Source organism: Cynocephalus volans, chromosome 2 (assembly GCF_027409185.1).
Source record: "Cynocephalus volans isolate mCynVol1 chromosome 2, mCynVol1.pri, whole genome shotgun sequence".
Classification (NCBI taxonomy): Eukaryota; Metazoa; Chordata; class Mammalia; order Dermoptera; family Cynocephalidae; genus Cynocephalus; species Cynocephalus volans.
This window is the reverse complement of record NC_084461.1, coordinates 215,094,296-215,115,530: the sequence shown is the minus strand read 5'-3', so window position 1 is coordinate 215,115,530 and position 21,235 is coordinate 215,094,296. Positions and strand designations below refer to the sequence as shown.

Sequence of the window (21,235 nt, the reverse complement as noted above, 5' to 3'; positions counted from 1 at the left end):
TGAGTTTATCACGATCAGGAAACGACAGCTGCGCACACAGCACAACACACAGACTTCCCTCTGGGCTGACCTACCCATTCAATGGAGCAAGTGAGCACTTTGTTTCATGATACGGATTTTCTTGTTGTAACTCTGAGTTATTATTCAATAGTGCAGACAGTGAAGAGAAAACTTTGCTTCAAGAACTTTATAGATCTAAAAGAATCCATTTTTGTCTCCTGAGGAAGAGTCTGTTCTAGACAGATCAGTTTAATATTTACAGCAGGTACAGCAAGGACAATAGTAAGTCAGCACACACAGGGACCACTGTTCCAACTCCAGCACAACCTGGGTGAGCACAGCCCCCAAAATGCTTGGGGATAACCTAGTCCTCCAAGTTTTCAAGCCGTTTTTTTCTTCCTTCAGGTCAGAAGCGGTTCTGATTCAAGATGAGCAGTCAGGGCTCCCTCCTGACCTTCCCCAGGCACCCAGCCTCCCAGTGTCCCCCAAGTCACCTTGAAGACATGTGTGGCTCCAGGACCTTAGTGTGGAGCCCCTGTTCAAGCCAGTCAAGGAGACTGGGGAAGCATGGATGGAAGGATGGGAGGACTAACGGATGCAAGCATGAAAAGATAGACAGATGGAAGAATGGAGGGATGGGAGGATGACAGGAAAGACTAATGGAAGATAAAGGAGTGGAAGGACGGGAGGATGGGAGGACGGATGAATGGGAGGTTAGAACAATGAGAGGACAAGACAATGGGAGAAAGATCTGGAACTTGTGTCCTCATCTATCTAAACCCAAAGCCTGTGCTCTTGACCACACCCATCTACAGGTGGGACAGAGCCCATTGGCTACAGGTGGTAATGGTGTCTCTTTAAGGGCAGAAAGTTTGCCTCTCATCTTTGGAAGTGGTTACGCCTCTTAGTCCTGCCTTGCAAGGGGCGGTTTAGTTTTCTCCTCACGTTTGTCCTGCAGAATCTTTCTATAAATGATGTCTGCATTGAAGCTTTGGCTGGGGCTACTTCCAGTGGCTCTGCTGCTCAAGGCCCAGCGGTTTATAATTACTGCTCACTCACTGTGAGCCAGACACAGGACTTTACATGCATAAGGGTCATTTAACCCTCACACCATCCCTATTAGGTAGGTGTTAGTATCATCTCCATTTTTCTAATTTTTTTTTATTTTGCAAACTTCTTTGTATTTTGTCTTAATGGTTTATACTGTTAAAAGAGAAAAAAGTTCACATGAACACAAATTTGAACATTGGACTATTATCACTTTAATATGATTCAGATACACTTCCTGTTTATTTCTAATTGCAGCAGCCGAATGTGTGATCTGTCAGTGTTCTTGACACCCCACCCCAGCTGTCATTTAGTCAAATAGCTCAATACACACACACACACAAACACACGCACACACAACACACATGTGAACAGACACAAACAAGCCTTTTGTAAACATACAAATCTTTTATAATGTAAATAACTGTTCCTAGTTGGAAGTTTTTCAATCCAGTTTGCTTCTTTTCTGAAATTGAGATACTGATATTAATTAGACAACAATCTCTATAAAGCAAAGTGTTTATCATGTGAAAACTCAGGTAATTCTCAATGGCAATATTTGTCTTAATTCATTTGAAAACAATGGAGTGTGGAAGGTCAAAAGGGGAAAAATACTTCAAATGATCAAAACAAAAGAGATATGAAAAATCATATATTTAACAGTGCAGGGGAAAAATGTAAAGTACAGATTTTGTTGAAAATACTGAAATAGCTTTGGACCCATTGCCAAAATTTAGATTTTCTCAATTAATTAAAATCAGGATTGTTGATTTTATTGTTGGAAGATACATTAATTCTTTGAAGTCAGAATGAGAGGCTTGACTATTGAATTTCTATATAAATGACTGTATAAACAAAGTATCAAATACAAACAGTAGTGTAGCAAGAAAATAAATTGGCAGAAATAATTATTCAACCAGTAGTGATAATTAAGACCACCGTTTCAAAGATTTTCTATATACAAAGAATGGGAAAATATTGTTATAAGATTTTGCAACACAATTGAATTCAATCCTAATTCATTACTATTATACTTCTTTCTTCAGTGCTAGTGGACCCACATTCTCCCCTGTCAACTCATGTGTTTATCATGTGAGCCATCACAAGCAGGAAATGTCTTAAAACACCAACACCTACAAAAAGCTGCTTTCGTAAGACACAAATCTTCAATGTTTATTTCATTCACCACTTGAGGATTTTCCTTTTGTATTTTAAGATTAATCAACTATTCTTCTGTTGTTTTTTCTTTGGGAGGAATGGACGATCTGCAAGGTAGCCAAGTAGTGCAAGTACCCCACGGAAAGGCAACAACAGAAGTCATTCTGAAACTGAGCCGGGAGAACCTGGTAATGTGGGACTTGGGGCTGCCTAAGGTACGTGGGGAGCTGCACCTGCACAATGCGGGCCACACTCTCCAGCACCACACTGACCAGCAGTGTCCACTCCTTTCCTGAGTCCCCTCTGCTCTACCATCTCCATTTTTCAGATGAGCAAACTAAGGCTCATATGAGGCTCATATTCAAGGTTTGCACAATTAGTGTGTGACACATTCAGGATCAAATCCAGGGCATGTTTTTCCCTAGAACTCATGCCCTTAACCCTTGTGCCTGGAGAGATAATGAAGTAGTAGGAGAAGAGTCATTGGCAGGGGGCTCCAGATAAAAGAGGACTTTCCACCCATCAAAATTCATTTTAGCTTGTCACCAGCACTGCCACATGGAGATAATTCAGTAGGATGTCAAAACTGCTTATGTGAACCATTAGGATCATCTAATGCACTGCCTCTGCCCCCAGCCCAGACTCATGGGGTCACCTTTGCTTCCAGTTGGAAAGCCATTTAGGGATCCCCACAGAAGAAAAATAGGCATCCCAGAGAGTAGGATACCTGGAAGTGCCACGTCTCACTGCCTGTTGATACTTTCACACTGCTGAGCACCAGTCCCTTGTGATTTGCTTAATGAGCACCATTGCCAAGGTCCTGATGAGCTCTAGCTGCTGTTGCAAATTTGGTTTCTGGACCATGGTGACCTCTAGGAAGGCTTGCTCACCTTGTGCTATATCCTTGCTCACCTTGTGCTAATGTCAACAAGACATTGGGTCATGACACTTGAAACATTTCCTCTTCTTTTGTGTTGAGAATCAGAGACACAAACCATGGTTACGTGTAAATAAAAATAGCACCGTTGTCAAGGATGAAGCTGACCTGGAAAATGAGATTCAGAATGAGGTCAAAAGAGATGCTTCCTTTTTCTTCCCTAAAGCTGATTGTGGGCCCAGTATTTAGGGTTAGCAGGATGTGAGTAGGATATACAGGGCAGACACTAATCCAACCAGCTTCCCTGAGGACCATGACTGCCTTGGTTTTTACCCAACAGACTAGAAAAGAAGATAAAAGTGTTCTCTAGAATCATGTTTCTTGTAGTCAGGCAGGTCGGAGAGAGACCAAATGGGAGAAGAGGTCTCACCTATGAAAAACTTTAACCTCAGTCTCCTCCAACGTGTTGTCCCCCCTTCTCCCTGTGGAAGAAGAAGCAAGTGGCTTCAGGAAACTTTCCAGATTATTCCTTCTGAGCACTCTTCTGAGAAGACAAAAGTGGTGGAAAATCCCATGAGAACGTGCCAGAGGGCAGAAATGTTAAAGAACTAAGGACTGACAAAGAAACGTGAGGAGAGAAAAAGATCAGCTTGCTTTATGAGCTCTGGTGCTCCACTGGACCCTTTCTTGTGAAAATTGTCTCACAATTAGCCAGTGGCTATAGATGTGGCTTTTCCTCTCTCCCCAGTGCCAGTCGACCCCTGAGTTACAGAGTGGCTGTGGATAGAGCTACGGCGTGGCTGAGGGCCTCTCAAATCTTTAATCCCATTTTGTCCTGCTAACATTGTGATGGTACTGCTCTAAACATACGCATGTCTTTTCCATATTTTTTGTATGAAGTGCATGTTAAATACAGTTTATAAGAATTTCCAAATCTTAGATTTTTCTTTTCTTTTCTTACCTTTCCTGCGGTTTTCTATCAGAGAGTTGTAATGACACTGGGTGATGAAACACCAGATCTAAAGGATAAAGCAAATATGCTTTTAATTTGCATTTTTGGAAGATCACACACAGCACACCTAGAGTCTGTGCATCTCTAAAGTCATCACTGATAGTCTGAATGTGCCAATAATTTATTACCTGCACAGCTCCACTGAAAAATCTATATGGGAAATAGAAAATGTATTTTTCTGCTCTGCTAGCAAGAAAATCAATCTCTTGCTGCTTGACAGATTCTGATCTTACAATTTAGGTGTCCTTAATCAGAGAAGTCTCATAAAGGTAGAGCAGAGTGCATTGGAATAATAAAGAAGAAACTTGGAGAAGTAGAAAACCTGATGCAAGCAAAGAGCTGCCCACTAGCCCCTCTAACAGTCGTGGTGGAGCAGACAGAGTGTGTGACTTTCAGCCTGGAGAGTCCTGGGACCACATCCTCACTTGACCACTCACATGGGGGTGACTGTGGATGCATTAACCATATGGAGCTTAGTTTCAGTTTTCTCATCTATAAACTCTTGGTATTGATTCCTACCTCACAGGGCTTTCTGATGATAACATAAAACCTCATAAATGATTCAACAAGATCACAAATGAAAGACTGTAAAGCAGCAGTTGGTATGAAACAGTTCTCTGTATGAGAGGTCAAATATGAGATCCTCTATACGAGATCCAGCTCCCCTAATTCTCTCTAGACTGCACAGAGTAGTTAAACCATAAACCTGGGGAGACAGTGAGAAAGTCCACTTTTTCACCTCCTTTCAAAGTCCCTAGAAGAACTTTATGATGGTGATAGAAACAGAGTCATGGTGTTGTGGAGAAAAACAGAAATCAGCATCAGACAAGCTGACTGGAGACCAGCCCTGTCTGTCCAAAACATACACCTACACACATCTACCTCTCTGTCTGATCCTTGTAACACTATTTGAGCTCAACAATGTAGTACATAATTCATCAAGTTATTTTTAAAAAATAAGAAAGATATACAACTGAACATATTCTATAAATCATACAACGCCATACAAATACTAACAACTGTAACCTTTCTGAATCAAATTCAGCCCAGAAATAAGAATGTCCATTTTTCAACAAGGGAGGTCTCTAACTGCTCCCTTTTCCACAACATGTGGGAAATGCACTGATATAAAGAAGACATCAGCATGAGGTGTCCACAATGAAGGATACCCATGACTGCTGCTCAAATCTTTGCAAAGAGGAATGGAAAACAGATGAAGATAGAGAAGTATTTGTAAAAGACAAAGTTTCTTAGGCAGCTGTAGACATTGAAAGGAAGGACTCTTTTCATTTTTGAAATTTTTAAATTTTTTAAAACTTTTAATTTACATAATAATTATACATATTAACGGGACGCAGTGTTATATTTCTATGCATGTAATACAATGCGTAATGATCAAATCAGAATATTAGCATATCCATCACTTCAAACATTTATTATTTCTTTGTGTTGGGAGCATTCAGCATCCTCTCTTCTAGCTATTTGAAAATATGCAATAAACTATTATTAACTAGTCCCCCTACAGTGCAATAGGGCAACAGAACTTATCCCTCCTACCTAGCTGGAATTTGGTGTCCTGTTAACCAACCTCTCCCTCTCTGCCCTTCCCCAACCCTTCGTAGCCTCTAGTAACTATTATTCTCCCTTTAAAAAGTCAATCTCAAAGAAAAAGGGCTGTATGTTACCCTGATGAAAATACATGGACAATTTATGTGAACCAACTGGTGAACATGAAACCAGAGTCCTCTCTGCCTTCAGAAACCAGGCAGGAAGCTGACATCAGTGAAGGAGGCAGATACAAACGCCACAGTGAAATCACTGGAGGACTCATGGCAGATGCCAGGGGAGCACTCCTTTCTAAAGGGGCCAGCTGTGGATGTGGGGGTCCAGAGTGGACAGAGCTGCCTTTCTTTTTCTAAGAAAGGCTAGAAATTTTGATTAGTGTATGTAAATGCTGGTATAAACTTGAACGCACAGACGATGTATTTGAATGTCAGTGTAAGCTTTAAAAAAATAAAACATGAAAGCAAAACCAATGCATCTGAGGGCTGAATGCATTCTCTGTCCAAGACGATAATGAACATAGAGCGCAATGACGAACTCCCTACTGGAAGTCCCTCCAGCACACCAGTGAGAGGATAACAATTAATATACTGAGCAAGAGTTGGCTAATGCAACTGCATACATGTCTATACATCTATCTGTGCCTAAGATAATCATTTAGTTAATAGCTATTTCACAGTTTACCAGTGAGTAATTTTGCTAGCTATTAAACATATGTATATGAATTATTCAACCTCTTTAGGTTGTAAGAAAAGGCGACCTTACTACCGTCCCTTGGAATTAAGAACCGTGGACCCTTTTTGAGCAGCCCAAGTAGGCAGCATAAATCAATGCCTAAATTGTGTAAATCAGCTACTTTCCATCCACAGAATTTTAAAGGTGTAGAAAGGACAGATGTGTGACCCATCATGTTCTAATCAGTCCTGGGTTCTCCTCCTGCTGCTAAGATTTCTGCAGCTGAAAGCACCACAGTTCCTCCCGTTATATGCAGAGATACTCTAATGTGTTCTCCATCGTGTAGGTGCTGCAGCTACAGTAATTCAGATCTGTGCTCTCTCATATGGTAACTACTATCCACAGATGGCTATTGAGCACTTGAAATGTGGATAGTACAAATTGAGATGTTCTGTACTGCAAAACATAAAACATATTTCAAAGCCTTAATACACAAAAAAATAAAATATTTCACTAACTCTAATAGAGGTTAAATAAAATATATTATCAAAATTAATGTTGCCTTTCTTTTTATATATTTATAAATAAGGCTACTAGAAAATTTAAGATTCCATATATGGTTCTCATACTTATATTGAATAGCTCTGGTTTAGACCAAAGACTAGCTGTGCAATGAAATTCTAAAGTTGGCCATTATAGTAGCAAGCTATAATGGTGACTGTTAGCAATTCTTAAAGTTGAGTTTTCTATAGTGGAACCAGTGAAAAGAAATGTGAAAGCAGGTTGAATAGAAAAGCATAATTCTGAGAGGGTATATAGACATTTATGTAATAATACAAATGTGAGTGTTTATGTAGGTGTTAAGAGATAAAATAAATCTCTGTGAGAGTAACACAACCAATTCAATCCATTTTACTGGATTTGTTACAACACATTTCACTGCAGTTAACAAAAAAAATCTCAGTTCAACTGGGTCTATGTGATAAAGATATGCATCCCCTCTTCTGGTAACAGGCCTGGATGAATTATGCCAGCATTTCACCGAGTCCTCTAAGATTTTCTTGGCCCTGTTTTGCTCAGATTGGAGGCACATTGGCTGCTTCTCCTCCAACAATCACCTGCAGTCACACAAGGAAGCCTCCAGCTCATATCTCCCTGGCCACGGGTGACCCACATCCATCCCTAAACCAAACACCTAGAGAAGCTGACAATGGGCTTCTGACTGGTTGACGTCAATCATTTTTCATAGATTTTGGAGAATCCAATGCCATTGCTGCTACTGAGAAACTGAGAAAGCTGACCAGAAAGCTGGTCATAGGAAATGACCCGCTCACTCTACCAAGACCAGGAGTGCTCAGGAGAGGCAAGACGTAGCACGTATCACAAACACGAGCACCAAGGGAGTGCAGACACTTATGTAAGCCTCTTGGATTTTGTCCGGGATCATAAAAGTGCAGCTTGTTGTTGAAATTAAATCTAGCACTCCTGCAGAACATCACAACAGGGCTGATCGCCCTGAAATGAGTGAGTTACGAAGGTGTACACGCACAGAGTGAGCGAGCATGTGCGTAGAGATGTCTGTAGAAGAAACTTCACTAACAACAGATATTCTGAAAATTGAAATTACATGGCCCTTGGGGGTTTGTCTAAATCGACCTCCCCTAGGCATCATATTTCAAAAACTACCACTTACTTTTATTTCACAAAACATAAATTTTATGTTGACAGTTTTGTTAAGTTTTTACCTTGATAACAGAGCATCACAACCACAAACAATCATGTATACAATCATACATGTTTGCATGTATAATATACCATATTTGAAACTACTTTTACTCTCTCTATTTCTAATCACTTTCAGGTCAGGAATGTTACTTAATCTGCAAATGTGAAGATTTGAGATTCAAGGTCGGCTTTTTATTTTTCTTATGTAGCTTACGTAGGTGGTGAAAATATAAACTAGAATATTTAATATTTTATACCAGACAGTTAATCTTCTGTACCCAGGAAATTGTGAGGTTTTAGACTTAAAAAGTGGTAAATAAAAGAATAAAACTAGGATTTTTAAGAATTACTGTAAATGAATTAGAAAAAAACTAAAATTATATCAACAAAAATTTGAAAATAGTAAACTGCCTGTAAATAGAAGGTATAGCAGAAGACTACAGCAGAACCTTTCAGTTCATCAGTGGCCATGCCTAATTTACCTCTTCCATCCACCTGTGTCAATAACAAAATCTAATAGTATTTACTGGAGAGTCCAAAATTAACCAGCCTCCCACTTTCTTGCCCTACTGAGGGTGAGATTCACTTGAGGCATTTCCAGAGAATCTAAGTTCCTGACAGATATTTCAGAGTTTTCTAATCTGAGTTTCAATTCCATCTCAATATATACATACCGACATTATTGAATTGGGTGGTAATAAAGGCTCCAATCAACACCAAATATGATTGATAAAAGCCCAATACAATAGCATATTTATGATAAATATTTTTAAAATACCATTATGATGAACCTTACATAACCAGGTAACATATACAAGATGTCACTCATAATAGCAATTAAACTTTTAAATGCTTCAGGATGAACTATGAGAAAGGTGCAACAGGGACAAAAGAATATTACCAAAGTCTGCAGGTGGAAATAAAAGATGACTTGAATAACTAGAGAAACAGAGCTCTTTCCTAAATGAGAGAAACAAACACCAGTATTTCAAAGTCAACTTACATATTTTAATGAAATACCAATCAAAAACCCAAAGGAAAAACTTGTGTAATCTAGCAAAGATTCTGCAAGTCATCTGGAGGAGTGAATAGTGACTTTAGGAAAGATTATTGTTCACATTTGGAAAAATTCGGGTAGCTAATCCAACCTTTATTTATTTAGTATGTAAACTATAACATTCTAACATTATTAAAAATATTAAATATTTTATATGTTCATATATTAATTGCAAACATAATTAACAACTGCATGTAACTGTACCACTAAATGAATCCAATGGCAAAACTTTGATAAATCAACAAATGTTTGGCTGTGATTAATTAGAGACAGTGACTTAGACTTAAAATTCACAGATGGAAGCAGTCCAGCCTCTTGTACATGGTCTGAGTAGCTTCACGAGGATCCTCTGAAATTAGCTACAGGGATGGTGATGTCTCAGACACTGAACTGATTTAAATCTTTCCATCATGACAGCATTTAGAATGTTTATTCAGTACGTTTGACTCCTGTCTCTATTACCGCGTGCTGAAGTGCTCGCAATTGCACCCCATCTGTCCTGTCTTATGCTCTTTCCTATGAGGATAGTTGCTGAGTGCTGTCTTCTTTCACACACAGTAAGTCTTACTGGGGACATGCTAAGTCCCTACTACTGTGTTAAGTAGTAGGGACTCTGTGCCATCCCCCCCTTCTCATCTCCAATTCCTTCCTCTTTCTTGGGTGAAGTATCCCTGCCTCACTGTCTCCTCCTGGCATCTTGATTTTCTTCTCTAGTGGTTCATTAACAAGTCATCACTAAACTCTAAGAGTGTAGGCATTAATTCCTTATGCATTTATGGTTTTTAAAATGTACAATTTGAAATACAGGCAATTCCATAAATACTTTTAATTTCTGCATTAAATTAAAATGCTGAAAAGCACATGTTGTAGAAGGCCTATTTAAAAATTGGATAAATAATTGCCTAAGAACACATCACATGATTAATAAGTGTTTCTCTCCCCTCAACAAAACATTTATAAATTAGCAGAGTGTGATGTTTATGTGGTCACCATATACTTGCACGATTACTGATTGAATTATCTCATGGATGTAGCACACCCAGCTGGTTGCTGGTAAAACCTGTCTAATTCTGACCAACTGACTAAAAGATAGAAAGAAATAATAACGAAAAGTCTGGTAATTGCTTAATACAAAGATATTTGAACAACGGAATGGAGTTTGAAGGGTGAAAATTGATACCTTACACATCAAACACTAAATATCCTTCAAAATATTAATGTAGAGCATTAACACAATATTAAGTCAACCAAAGAGTTTATGACGCAAAATCGTATGTACAGTATGATTTCCCTAATGTAGAAGAAAATGGAAACACAGGATGCAAAAAAGTTTACCATTTAAATATTAAAGAGTTTGGTTCAATAAAAATCACACAAATTTTTTTTTAAAAACAAACTGAAAATACTTAAATGTAACAGTTCTTTTCAATATCATGTAAAGCGATAATAGAAATTAATAAAATCAACAGTAATATTTAATAATAAGAAGCAAGCTAAACTGATACAAGACCAAAGACAAAGATACTTACAAATGATTCTTGCAATTTTTACCTCCTAAATAACATTAAAAGGCATCCAAATCTCTCTACCTTCATTATTAACTCCTGAATCCCAGAATATTTTCTCTTTTAAGCTACATGAAGGTAGGAATTCTGCTGATTGTAATCACCATTGTATCACAAATGTTTGGAAGGATTCTAGGCACATAACTGTCTCTCTGTTTCTATTTGTTGAGTAAAAAACATAAACAAACTTTTGAAACATCCCATTAAGTGGTCTCACTGAACCAAATTTCTTACTCTGTGTTCCATTTTTATGTTCTTGAAAAATTATCTTTTTGAAAAACAACAAAACCTTGCAAGAGAAAGTGTGACATCAGAAGACCATTAGATAGCCTGACTACTGTTAGTGCACGAGGGGTAATGGCACAATACTCTTGGACATGCAAAAATTCAGAAACTATATTGTCTGTGCACACTTCCTAGAAGAATGTTCTCAAGGAAATACTCCACCTCTTTGCTATACAAAGTGGCCTGAAAAATCACACAATCTGCTGATCTGCACCACCTTGGAGCTTGCCAGAAACGTGTAATCTCAAGCCCACTTAAGCCCTATTGAATCTACTTTTTCACAAGATCTCAGGTGGTTTGTGTGCATATTGAAATTGACAAGGTCTGCTCTGTGCGATCAAGATGTGGCTCAAGGATGGGAGAGAGGTAATATTTTTTTGGGTAATAAAAAACTGTAAAATTAAAAAAGAATTTTATTTACTTGATTAGGAAGTAAAGTGACTAGCATACAAAAATGTATTAGAAAACATCTGATTCAAAAATCCCATATTAGTAAAAATTTAGTAAAATAATACTTTTAGAGATAAAGAGAATAGAAAAAAAAGTAAATTAAATTTTTACTTTACGTGGAAAGTATGGTGTTATCCAAGATAGCTTTATTTTTAATATAGCTAAAGACATAAAGTATCAAGTACTTTTTGAAACCATCAGAGGATAAATATTGGAGTTATAATTCTCAAAGCAATGGGGAGACACATGAAAACTTGAGCAAGATAACAGAAAACAGGAAATGAAAACAGCAAGAGAGCGTGCAAAATGACATGGGAAAACAAGACAGACTGCATCACCACCTGCTCTGCGCTATTTACAAGAGACATGTCTTCTAACGCCAAATGACACAAAGTGGTTAATTATAAAAGGATGGCTAAATGCATTAAAATATAAAGCAGAAGTGAAACCAAAGAAAGTTGTTGTCAGATAATATAATAAATATTAAAGACGTCAAGTAAATGGAGCAAAAGAATGTGAGTATTCTTGATTTATTGATAATTGGTCCAACCAGCAAACAATGACTCCCTCATTCTGCCATGCCAAACTCTCGATTCGAGTTCTATCTAACTCTCCACCTACTACACACCCAGAGAAACACTCAGCCATAGGGACGGATGTCATTTGGGTTTTATGACAACAGACCTTCAATCACTCCTTCAAACTGCCTGGAAAGCATACTTTCCTAGCCAATTCATCCTCTGCTCTCTGGAACAACTCTTCCATAACTTATTTTCTCTCTTCGAAGCCTGAGTACTGCCTGACCCCGTGCTTACTCTCAGCCCATGACCTTGCTTTTCATTTCACTGAGAAAATAGAAGCAGTCACAATAAAACTTGCACAGCCTTCTTCCCGCAGCATCTCTGTCTGTACGGTCTTCCTCCACTCCTGCCACGAGGGGGAGAGCTCAAATCAACTGTTAATGATTCTATCTCAGGCCCAAACCTACACATTATCTCTTTTCTTTCCATTCCAGGGCATCCTCCGGCAGTTTTCCTCTCTATTTTTAGAATTATCATGTTTTTCACCTCTACTGGTCATTCACATCAGAATACAAGCATGGTCTTACTTATCCATTCTTTAAAAAATATGGAATGCAAATACCTCTTAACTTTTCTCTCCAGCGATCACCCCGTTGCTCTACTCCCTTTGTGGGGAAACTCTTTAAGCTTCCTATGCTTACTGCCTGCACTTTCAGTCCCCTGTTCTCACACTCATCATTTCACAGATATTGATCTTGCCAAGGTGCCCAGCTCTTTGCTAACTGCTAAGTCAGTCCTTAGTCTGCATCACAGTTGCCTGCGCTATAACGATCTTCCCTTTTCTCACAGATATATTACCTTTACCTGGCTTCCAGGATACCATACCTGCTTGCTTTTCTACTTTTCTCACGTTGCTTCTCCTGAGTCTCCTTTGCTGGCTCATTCTCAACTCCTCACACTTTTCATGCTGGAATGTTGGGGTTTGATCCTGCAGATATTAAACCTATATTTTAAAAAATATTATGATTATCCTTATGCCAATCATTTGCAATTTTAGCTGTAATGGACAAAGATTAAAATTAAAATGATTCAAGAAGAAATAGGTAACCTGAAACATTAATTAACCATTAAAGAAATAGAATTAATTGTTAAAAATCTTCCCACACTGAAACTACAGCACCACCTCATTGGCAAATATGAGGGTGCTTCATAAGTGCGTGGAAAAACAAAATTTAAAGATAATATAAATCTTTCCACAAACTTTTTGAAGTGCCTTGTAGTGCCAGATATCCAAGGAAGAACTACTCCAATCTACACCAACTCTTCCAGCACACTAAGAGTATACATTCTCCAACAAAAGTAAAATTATAAAACTGTCTCACTTATAACATACACATATTCTAAACAAAATATTAGCAAACTAAGTCCAGATATAAAAAGAAACCATATAAAGACCAAGTTGCAAAAGGAACATTTGATAAAATTCCACTTCCACTCATAATAAAAATGTTTAGCCAACTAGAAATAGGAGAGCTCGTTCTGAAGTTTTGTTTTTTTTAAAAAAAAGGAATAATCAGAAAATCAGAAGAAGAAGTTGAGTTTAGTAACTTGCGAGACAAGGGAATCTAGACAAGTGAAGAACTTTACTGAACAGCTAGATTAGAGGGAAGGCAAAAGGTTTCATTGCTAGATAGTGGGGGAGGGGTGCGTGTGTGATGGTGTACCAGTTAAATACTGAAAACTAATGCTCTGGAGAGGACAGAATATGTGAATTCATTTGTATATCACTGGTTTAAAAATCCCCATTATTTATGAGTTAGTAGGTCCAGCAAGTGTTTGGCACACTGGAATCACTCACAGTTTATGACTTTTAAACAGCTGCTGCTGGTAAGAAAAGCTGTGTTAAAACACAACATTTAATTTTTGTATCACCTAAACAAGTGACGCTGGCAATGAATTTTTCTTTTACATTTCTTAGTACTTAATGGTAAAACACAGAAGTTGTTGCCTCTGAATTCTGCAATAAGACAAGGAAGCTCCATATTATCGATTCTAATGTGCATTGTGCTAGAGTTCCCAGTAAGTAAAGCATGAAAAATAGAGAAATGGCAAAAGTTTTGAAAAAGAAAAACATTATTTGCAGATATAGGACTGGAGGGTTATGAAATGCAAATAATATACAGAAAAATGTCAGAATTACTAAGAGTATTTAGCAAGTTTGCCAGATTAAAAAGTCAACATAAAAAAAAAAAATCAAAGTTATGTCTATATACCTATGAAAATATTTTGGAAAATTAAATTACAATAGTATCCAAGAAGACTGTACATATAAAAATAACTTTAATAAGTCCTTTATATAAAAAATCATAAAGAAATTACTGAAAGATATTTGAAAATATTTGAAAAGACAAATAATTCGTGAGACAAGCCATACTGTGAATTGCAGATCCAGTATTTTAAAAATATGAAGTTTCTCTGAATTGGTTTGTAGATTCAATTCACTCCCAATTGAAACTAAAATAAATACAAGCAAGCAGAAAGTAAACATCGTCTAGACACACATCAGAGAACAAGCAAGCAAGAGGCCTGGCCACTGCGGAACCTGCTGGAAGTAATTTGGGAAAGCTTCTTAATTCCATGTCTCATCAGGAAACGGGAACGATAATAACACCTCTATCGCGGCAGTTGTTTTGAGGATTAAATGAGTTAATATATGTAAAAACTTTAGTAATAGGAAATAGAATAAAATATAAAAATCGATCTCATTGTACATTAGAAGTCAGCAGACAAAATCAAATTAAACATGACTGCTGCCCCAAATGGATTAAAGCTATAAGGAGAGTTCAGAATTTTCAAGTCAGTTAACACCAATGTGAGTCTACAAGATACGGTGGAAAGTGGTCAGCTTGTTCTTTGCAAAATGTGAATCTTAGAAGCATTTAAAATTTCTTGGACGTGAACTCAGTGGTGTTGGGGTTTTCAGGAAGGAGGGATTGACACAACCCATTTTAGGCAAGAAATAAGAAAAAAGAAAGAAAGGGTGCATTCCACAGGGCAGCACTTGTCAGAAATCTTTAGACAATGAAACAGAGAAGCCAAAAAAAGCGTGCTTTTTGTGTCGCGTGCAAACCTAAGCCCACGTTCCGAGAACTGATGGGCCTGCTGTGGGCTGGGTGTTTCCCGTCGTCTCTGGGACAGCTCAGCGGGACTGAATTAGCATCGGCACACTGCTGCTGCTTCATCTCCTTTATCAGCTGGCCTCCCCTTTAGCACTGGCTCTCAAACTGGGGAGCAGGGTCATTGCATGTGCATTTGTCTGTGCATTTCAGTTCAACTGGGCTCCCAGGAACTCGGCAGGCTGCTGAAAGCTAACCCGTTGCGGAGAAGAGGGGCGCCTGCCCAGGGTGGGGCTGGGGGGACACAATGAGGCATTGAGGAGATACTCGTTATTGGTATTACTGTGTTTATCAATATTGTATTATAAGTTATTATGATAATTAAGTGTGTTTAAGAAGGGAGGCCTTGTGTGGGTAGACCCAACCATAATGGTCAGTCATGGCCACCATGGCTGGTCCAGATAAGTGACATTGTTCCAAAAATGGAGCCTGGTCCAGCGCTTACTTTTCTTGGGGGCAACTCCACGTTCAAAGGCATTATTTCATCTGAACTTCCAAATGGCCCCATGATGCAAACGTTACTGCCACGATTTCCGATACCAAGAAAACGAAGCACAAGCCTGGCTTTCCTATGTCACTTGTCACACAATCATTAGGTGGCAGAGGGGTTGGCTGTGTGTCTGGTTCCAAGTCCATGCTGCCCCCACATAGTAAGCCCTTGCCTACTCAGAAACTGCCAGAGTCTGACACAAAGTGCACATGCACCTCCATGCACATGCACACACGCACCCCCATGCACACGTACACGCACATGCACACCTGTTCATATGCACATGTGCCACTTTACACACGCACCCCCATGAACACGTGCACATGCACCCCCATGCACAAGCACACGCAGCCCCTTGCACATGCACCCCCATGCATACGCACACACAGTCCTCAAAGCCATAGGAAAAGTACCAAATGTTCTTTCTGACATATTTGTTGACACAGAGATCCAGGTGACGTTTTGAAAACAGACTTTCTCTTTATAGCAATGTCGGAAGCCAGGAGAAACGATATTCGGGTGTTTCTCCTCACTTCACTTCTCAGTCTCTCCCCTCAGCCCTGTCAGCGGGTTACCGTCGCCCTCCACTCTATGCCGGTACCCCCCGAGCACAAGTGCTGGGCCGATAAAAGACACCCAGTTAATCCAGCCCCTCGCGCCTTGCCTGGACTACTTACGCACTTGTTTTCGTTTTTAGGCAATTTTTTTCACATCGTCTAGGATAGTTTTTTGCAATATAAAAAGTTTTAGACCAAAGAAAAAAAGTAATTTTCTCAATAAATGCTGTTTTTCTAACACCCATGTTGTAAGAAACATGCACCCACAAAAGAAATCACTTATAGGTCAGCCTCAGGAGTATAAGTTCTGCTGTAAACAGAATAATGACCCCTCCCCCCAATTTCTACACTTAATCCCCCAAACCTAAGAACATGTTACCTTACATGGAGAAAGGGACTTGCAGGTGTGGTTTAATCAAGGATTTAAGATGAGGACATTCACCTGGATTATCCAGGTGGGCCCAACATCATCATAAGGGTCCTTATAGGGAAAGAGGGCAGCAGAAGAAATTTGAGGATGGCAGCAGCGGGTGGGGTGATGCGCTTTGCAGATGGAGGAAAGGGACCACAAGCAGAGAAATAGGTACACAGAAAACGTGAAGAAACAAATTCTCCCCTAAAGCCTCTGGAAGGAACAAAGCCATGTGGGCCCATTCTAGAATCCTGACCTCCATACTGTAAGAGAATAAATTTGTGTCGCTTTAAGTCACTCAGTTGGTGGTAGTTTGTTACAGCAACAATGGGAAACTAATACAGAAGCTAAAATCAAAATATAATACTAGCAAATGCAATTGTGTAGTACACATTTTTAGGTCGGTTCTCCAGAAGCAAACAGTGAAGAAAAAGATTTCTAGGCAAGTGAGTTATTCTGAAAGTGCTCCCAGGAAAAAATGGGTAAGAGAGCAAAGAAAGGAGAAAGGGGAAGAGGAAAGACAGACAAGGGAGATTTCAGGCAGAGTCCCAGGGAGGGAGTTTGCACCAGGTCCTGCAGGAAGACTGCAGGATAAGACATCTCTGAGTGTCTCCCAACTCCAGGCAAGGAGTGGGTTCAGACGCTCCTTGACCAATGAGGCACTGGTGATGGGCTGCACACATGAATATAAAATTCCAGGCACTTCTGCTCTCTGTGGGTCTTCAAAGTGGCTCCAGTAGGTTCCAGTAGCACAAGAGTAGATTTCCAAAACATATCCCAAGTGCGGGCTGTTTGGAAGCAAAAGCACATAAAATCAGGGGGGCAGCTGAACAGTAGCTGCAGATGGAAGCCGGGGACCTGGGCAGAGAACGGTCAGTGTCTGCCGTGCACATTAGGCATGTGTTATACTTTGCATAACTCAGAAACTCACTGATACGTTTAAATTAAGAAATCTATTAATATTACCTAATAAATCAATAGGCAAAAGAAATACCCTAATCATTTCATTAGTTCTGTAAAGGCACACATTCATTCCTTGTGAAATTTCTTAAGCAAACCAATTTCAAAACTCATACTCAGGATTAATCTTTACATTTATTCCCACAGACATTTCTGTGAGTCCTGACTGCACTCCCAGGCATTCTTGCAGTCACAGATTTCTAGGAGAGAAGTGGGATAGGCACACCATAGCAACTTCAGCAAAATAGTAACAGAAATTTCTTTGCTATTCAGGAACGTTTTTACACCACAATAAATGCCAGAAATTATTTTAGGCAAACATAAAATAATCAAATCGATTCATACTCCACTAATAGTGGCATTACACATTACTTTAAAAACCAAAATGAATACCCACACTATGTAAAAATAATAGCCAAAGTGTACAAGAAAGAATGGTAGATAAAGTCAGAATTCCTAGGATCAATGTTTCTCTCTCCTATCTCATAGCTGTATGACTTAACAGAAGTTGTTTAATTTCCATGGGACATAGTTTCTTTATTGGCAAAGTCATAATGTAAATTTACTTGCTGAATGAATGTATTATTGTATGCCTCCTAAGCTTAGTCCTAAAACAGGCAAGAGAGTCCACAGAGATGCGAACTGCAATGATCTCCCGTCCTCTTGCTGGTCTAACACCAATCACGTTCATGAGACACTGTTACTGGACACCTATGTGTTATTTTTTGTAGCACAGTTACCTCCTTGATTGACTCTTTTCTATTTCTAGGTCATAAAAGAAGTATCCAGAAGCTGAGTATAGACAGTACCATTGTGATGACCACGAACACAAATGATTTTCAAAACAGATGAGTGTGTGTGTGTGTGTGTGTGTGTGTGTGTGTCTCCAATCAAAGACACCAGTTTCTAAACACAATCTTGGAAAAGGTCTCTGGAGCTTTGTCACACCACTAAATGCAAATAAAAGAAAACAGAAAAGTGCAATTTCTGTCCTCTCTCATGGATTGTGATTTAGGTTAGTAACCTTTCTTTCGAAGCAGGATTGAGGAAAGACTTCCCATTTTATTGGAAATATTGGGGGGAAAGCCTCCCAAAAGTAACTGCTCATTCTGTGTCATGTTGTCTCAAAAGAGCCTTTCCATTTTTCTCTGTAAGTAACTGGTTTTGAATTTAAGAGTTATCTTTCTGTGTGCAAGCTAGTGAGAACCAGCATTATGGGGTGGTCCTAGAGGTTTCCTTTAGTGCTCTCTTCTTGTCTGCAGTATTGCTAAACATCAAAACTAGAGTCTTCTAACTGATTTAAAAACAGCTACTTTCATTTGGACATTCAGTAGAAGGAAGATACATTTTGTTGCTCTCTTTTAAAATTGTTTTACTACACAGGCCACTTAAAAAGCAGGAAAAAAAGCACTGGTTTTGATCATATGACCAGCCATATTGCCTGGAAAGTTACTAAACTTCCTTGTGCCTCAGTTTACTCTTCTATGAAATAGAGATAATAACAGCAATGACCTCATAGGGTCGTTGTAAGGATTAAATTAATGTGTGCAAAAAGTGCTTAAAACAATGCCAGGCAAGTAGTAAGTGCTGTGTAAACACTCTTCAACTAATGATGGGTCATGTCCTGATAAACCCATCATAAGTTGAAAACATCCTAAGGCAAAAATGCATTTAATACACTTAACCTACTAAACATCATAGCTTAGCCCAGCCTGCCTTAAATGTGCTCAAAACACTTACCTTAACCTACAGATGGGCAAAATCATCTAAAAAGAAAAGCCTATTTTATAATAAAGAGTTGAATCTCTCATATCATTTATTGAATGCTGTACCAAAAGTGAAAAAAACTAACATGCTTCAAGAAGAAAAGTCCAGAGTCTAATAAGGAAAGATTGTCAAGAGCCTGGAGAACATGTGGAATGGCCGGGAGGGTATCTGACAAGGAACAAAACAAAGGCTAGGTCTGGCTGGTCTTGTCAACACAGGTGTCCTTTCTCAAGACCCAGAATTTAATATGCTAGCTAATTTTTATATTATTAACATATTCATATTGAGATAAGGAAGAAATGTAACTATTGCAGTGCTCATTTCTGCAACTGGTCATGAGATCATAGCAGTATTCAAAACTATCTTCTTATAATTCATTTCTTATTCCCTTTTCCCACAGCAAGCACCTCAGCTGGTCATGGTTTCTTGACTGATAAAGTCACCCAACTCCTCATTCTTGAAAGATCTGGGCTGTTAGAAGCTCTGCTTGAGTGGTGTTCCATTTTTACATAGATGTTAATCACAAGACATAGGAATACTACGAGGTGTCCTAGGGTACCTCCTTTATTTCAGACATACTCTTTCTTCCTTCCTTGTGTAATAGCAACCCAATTTTCCCTTGATAGCAAATACCAATCACCCCAGCCAGCACAGTACCTCCTTCGTTGCCTGTTTATTTGCAGGGGGAGAGGGGCGGGATCCTAAGTGTCCAGGTGTCAGTCTTGCCTGCCAAGCGATTGGAATCATTGTTCATGTTCCCTTTTCTCTCTTCATAAACAAAATTAACACAGCAGGTCCAATCTGCACAGTATCATCAGTGTAATGGACCAGCAGGGTGTCCTACAGAAGGAAGGGTAACCAAGTTATGACATAAGGCAGAGGAGTTGACTTACCCTTCAGGTATGTCCATGAAGATATATTTCTGGCATAGCTAGCTGGAAAGCAAATTGCTTCTGGTGCTCTTTGTTAACAGGTATAGACAAAAATAATAATAATAATAATAAATTCAGAAGCTCAAAGCAGTGTACCATGTACCAGAGGCTGATTAATTTTCTAACACAATCAAAACTCATCCGAAACAGCAGCTGCTTTTGGAGTCACCCCATCCCACCCATTGAGTCATTCCCCAAGATCCTTTTATAAGTTGAATTGGGAATGTGGTGAGATTCACCATCCCTGCATCTTTCAAGACCTTGACAGTGGCTCTAATCTCTCAGTCCCTCCAGAAATATGGCGTTCATTTTGGTTTGCTATTTTTGTAGTTAGAGGCAAGTGGAAGCCACTGGACGTATAAGCAAGAAAATGAGTGACACCATTGCAACAGTGATAAGCTCTATGGAAAAGGAAACTGATAACTTTGAGGGAGTAAGTAAAGGCTTAATTATTTCCTAATTAAACTTAGCATTTTACAATGATGTTTGAAAGGATTATTTCAAAATGATATCAAATATGGATTTAATAGCTATCATTAATCTCACGGGTTTTGGTCTTTGGGACAGACTTAACATTTGTATAGAATTATAATATAATTATTACAGCTCACTAAAGAATATTTCTCTCATATTCAGTCTGCATTCAAATTCCTCCAGTTCTGCAGAATCTCTATGGTAGAACCCAGACATTAGTATTTTTTAAAGCTGTAGGATGACACCAATGTTGAGAAATACTGCCCTATCTCCTGTATTTCCAAAATGGAATTTAGCTCTAAAGATTTGACTAGCTTTGGTTTAAACATTTGCTGCTAAAGTAATTTCCAAGTGAAGTTGTGCCCTTTCTACTGTATGACGAGGCACCAGTTATCAAGATATAGCACTACTAGTAACATTCATCTCTCCATTGAAAGCTACATTTTCTCCTTTGCAATAATCAAGTTAGTTACACAATCTTGTTTATTTGCTTTTTGCACTATAATAATTCTATTCACCAACAACCTTAAAG

At 38.8% G+C, this 21,235-nt stretch overlaps 1 pseudogene; it reads right to left on the bottom strand.

The window, feature by feature from the left end:
• Positions 1 to 2,075: 2,075 nt before the first annotated feature.
• LOC134370823 (CDGSH iron-sulfur domain-containing protein 2-like) lies at positions 2,076 to 15,177 on the bottom strand (annotated as a pseudogene).
• Between the last annotated feature and the right edge of the window lie 6,058 nt (positions 15,178 to 21,235).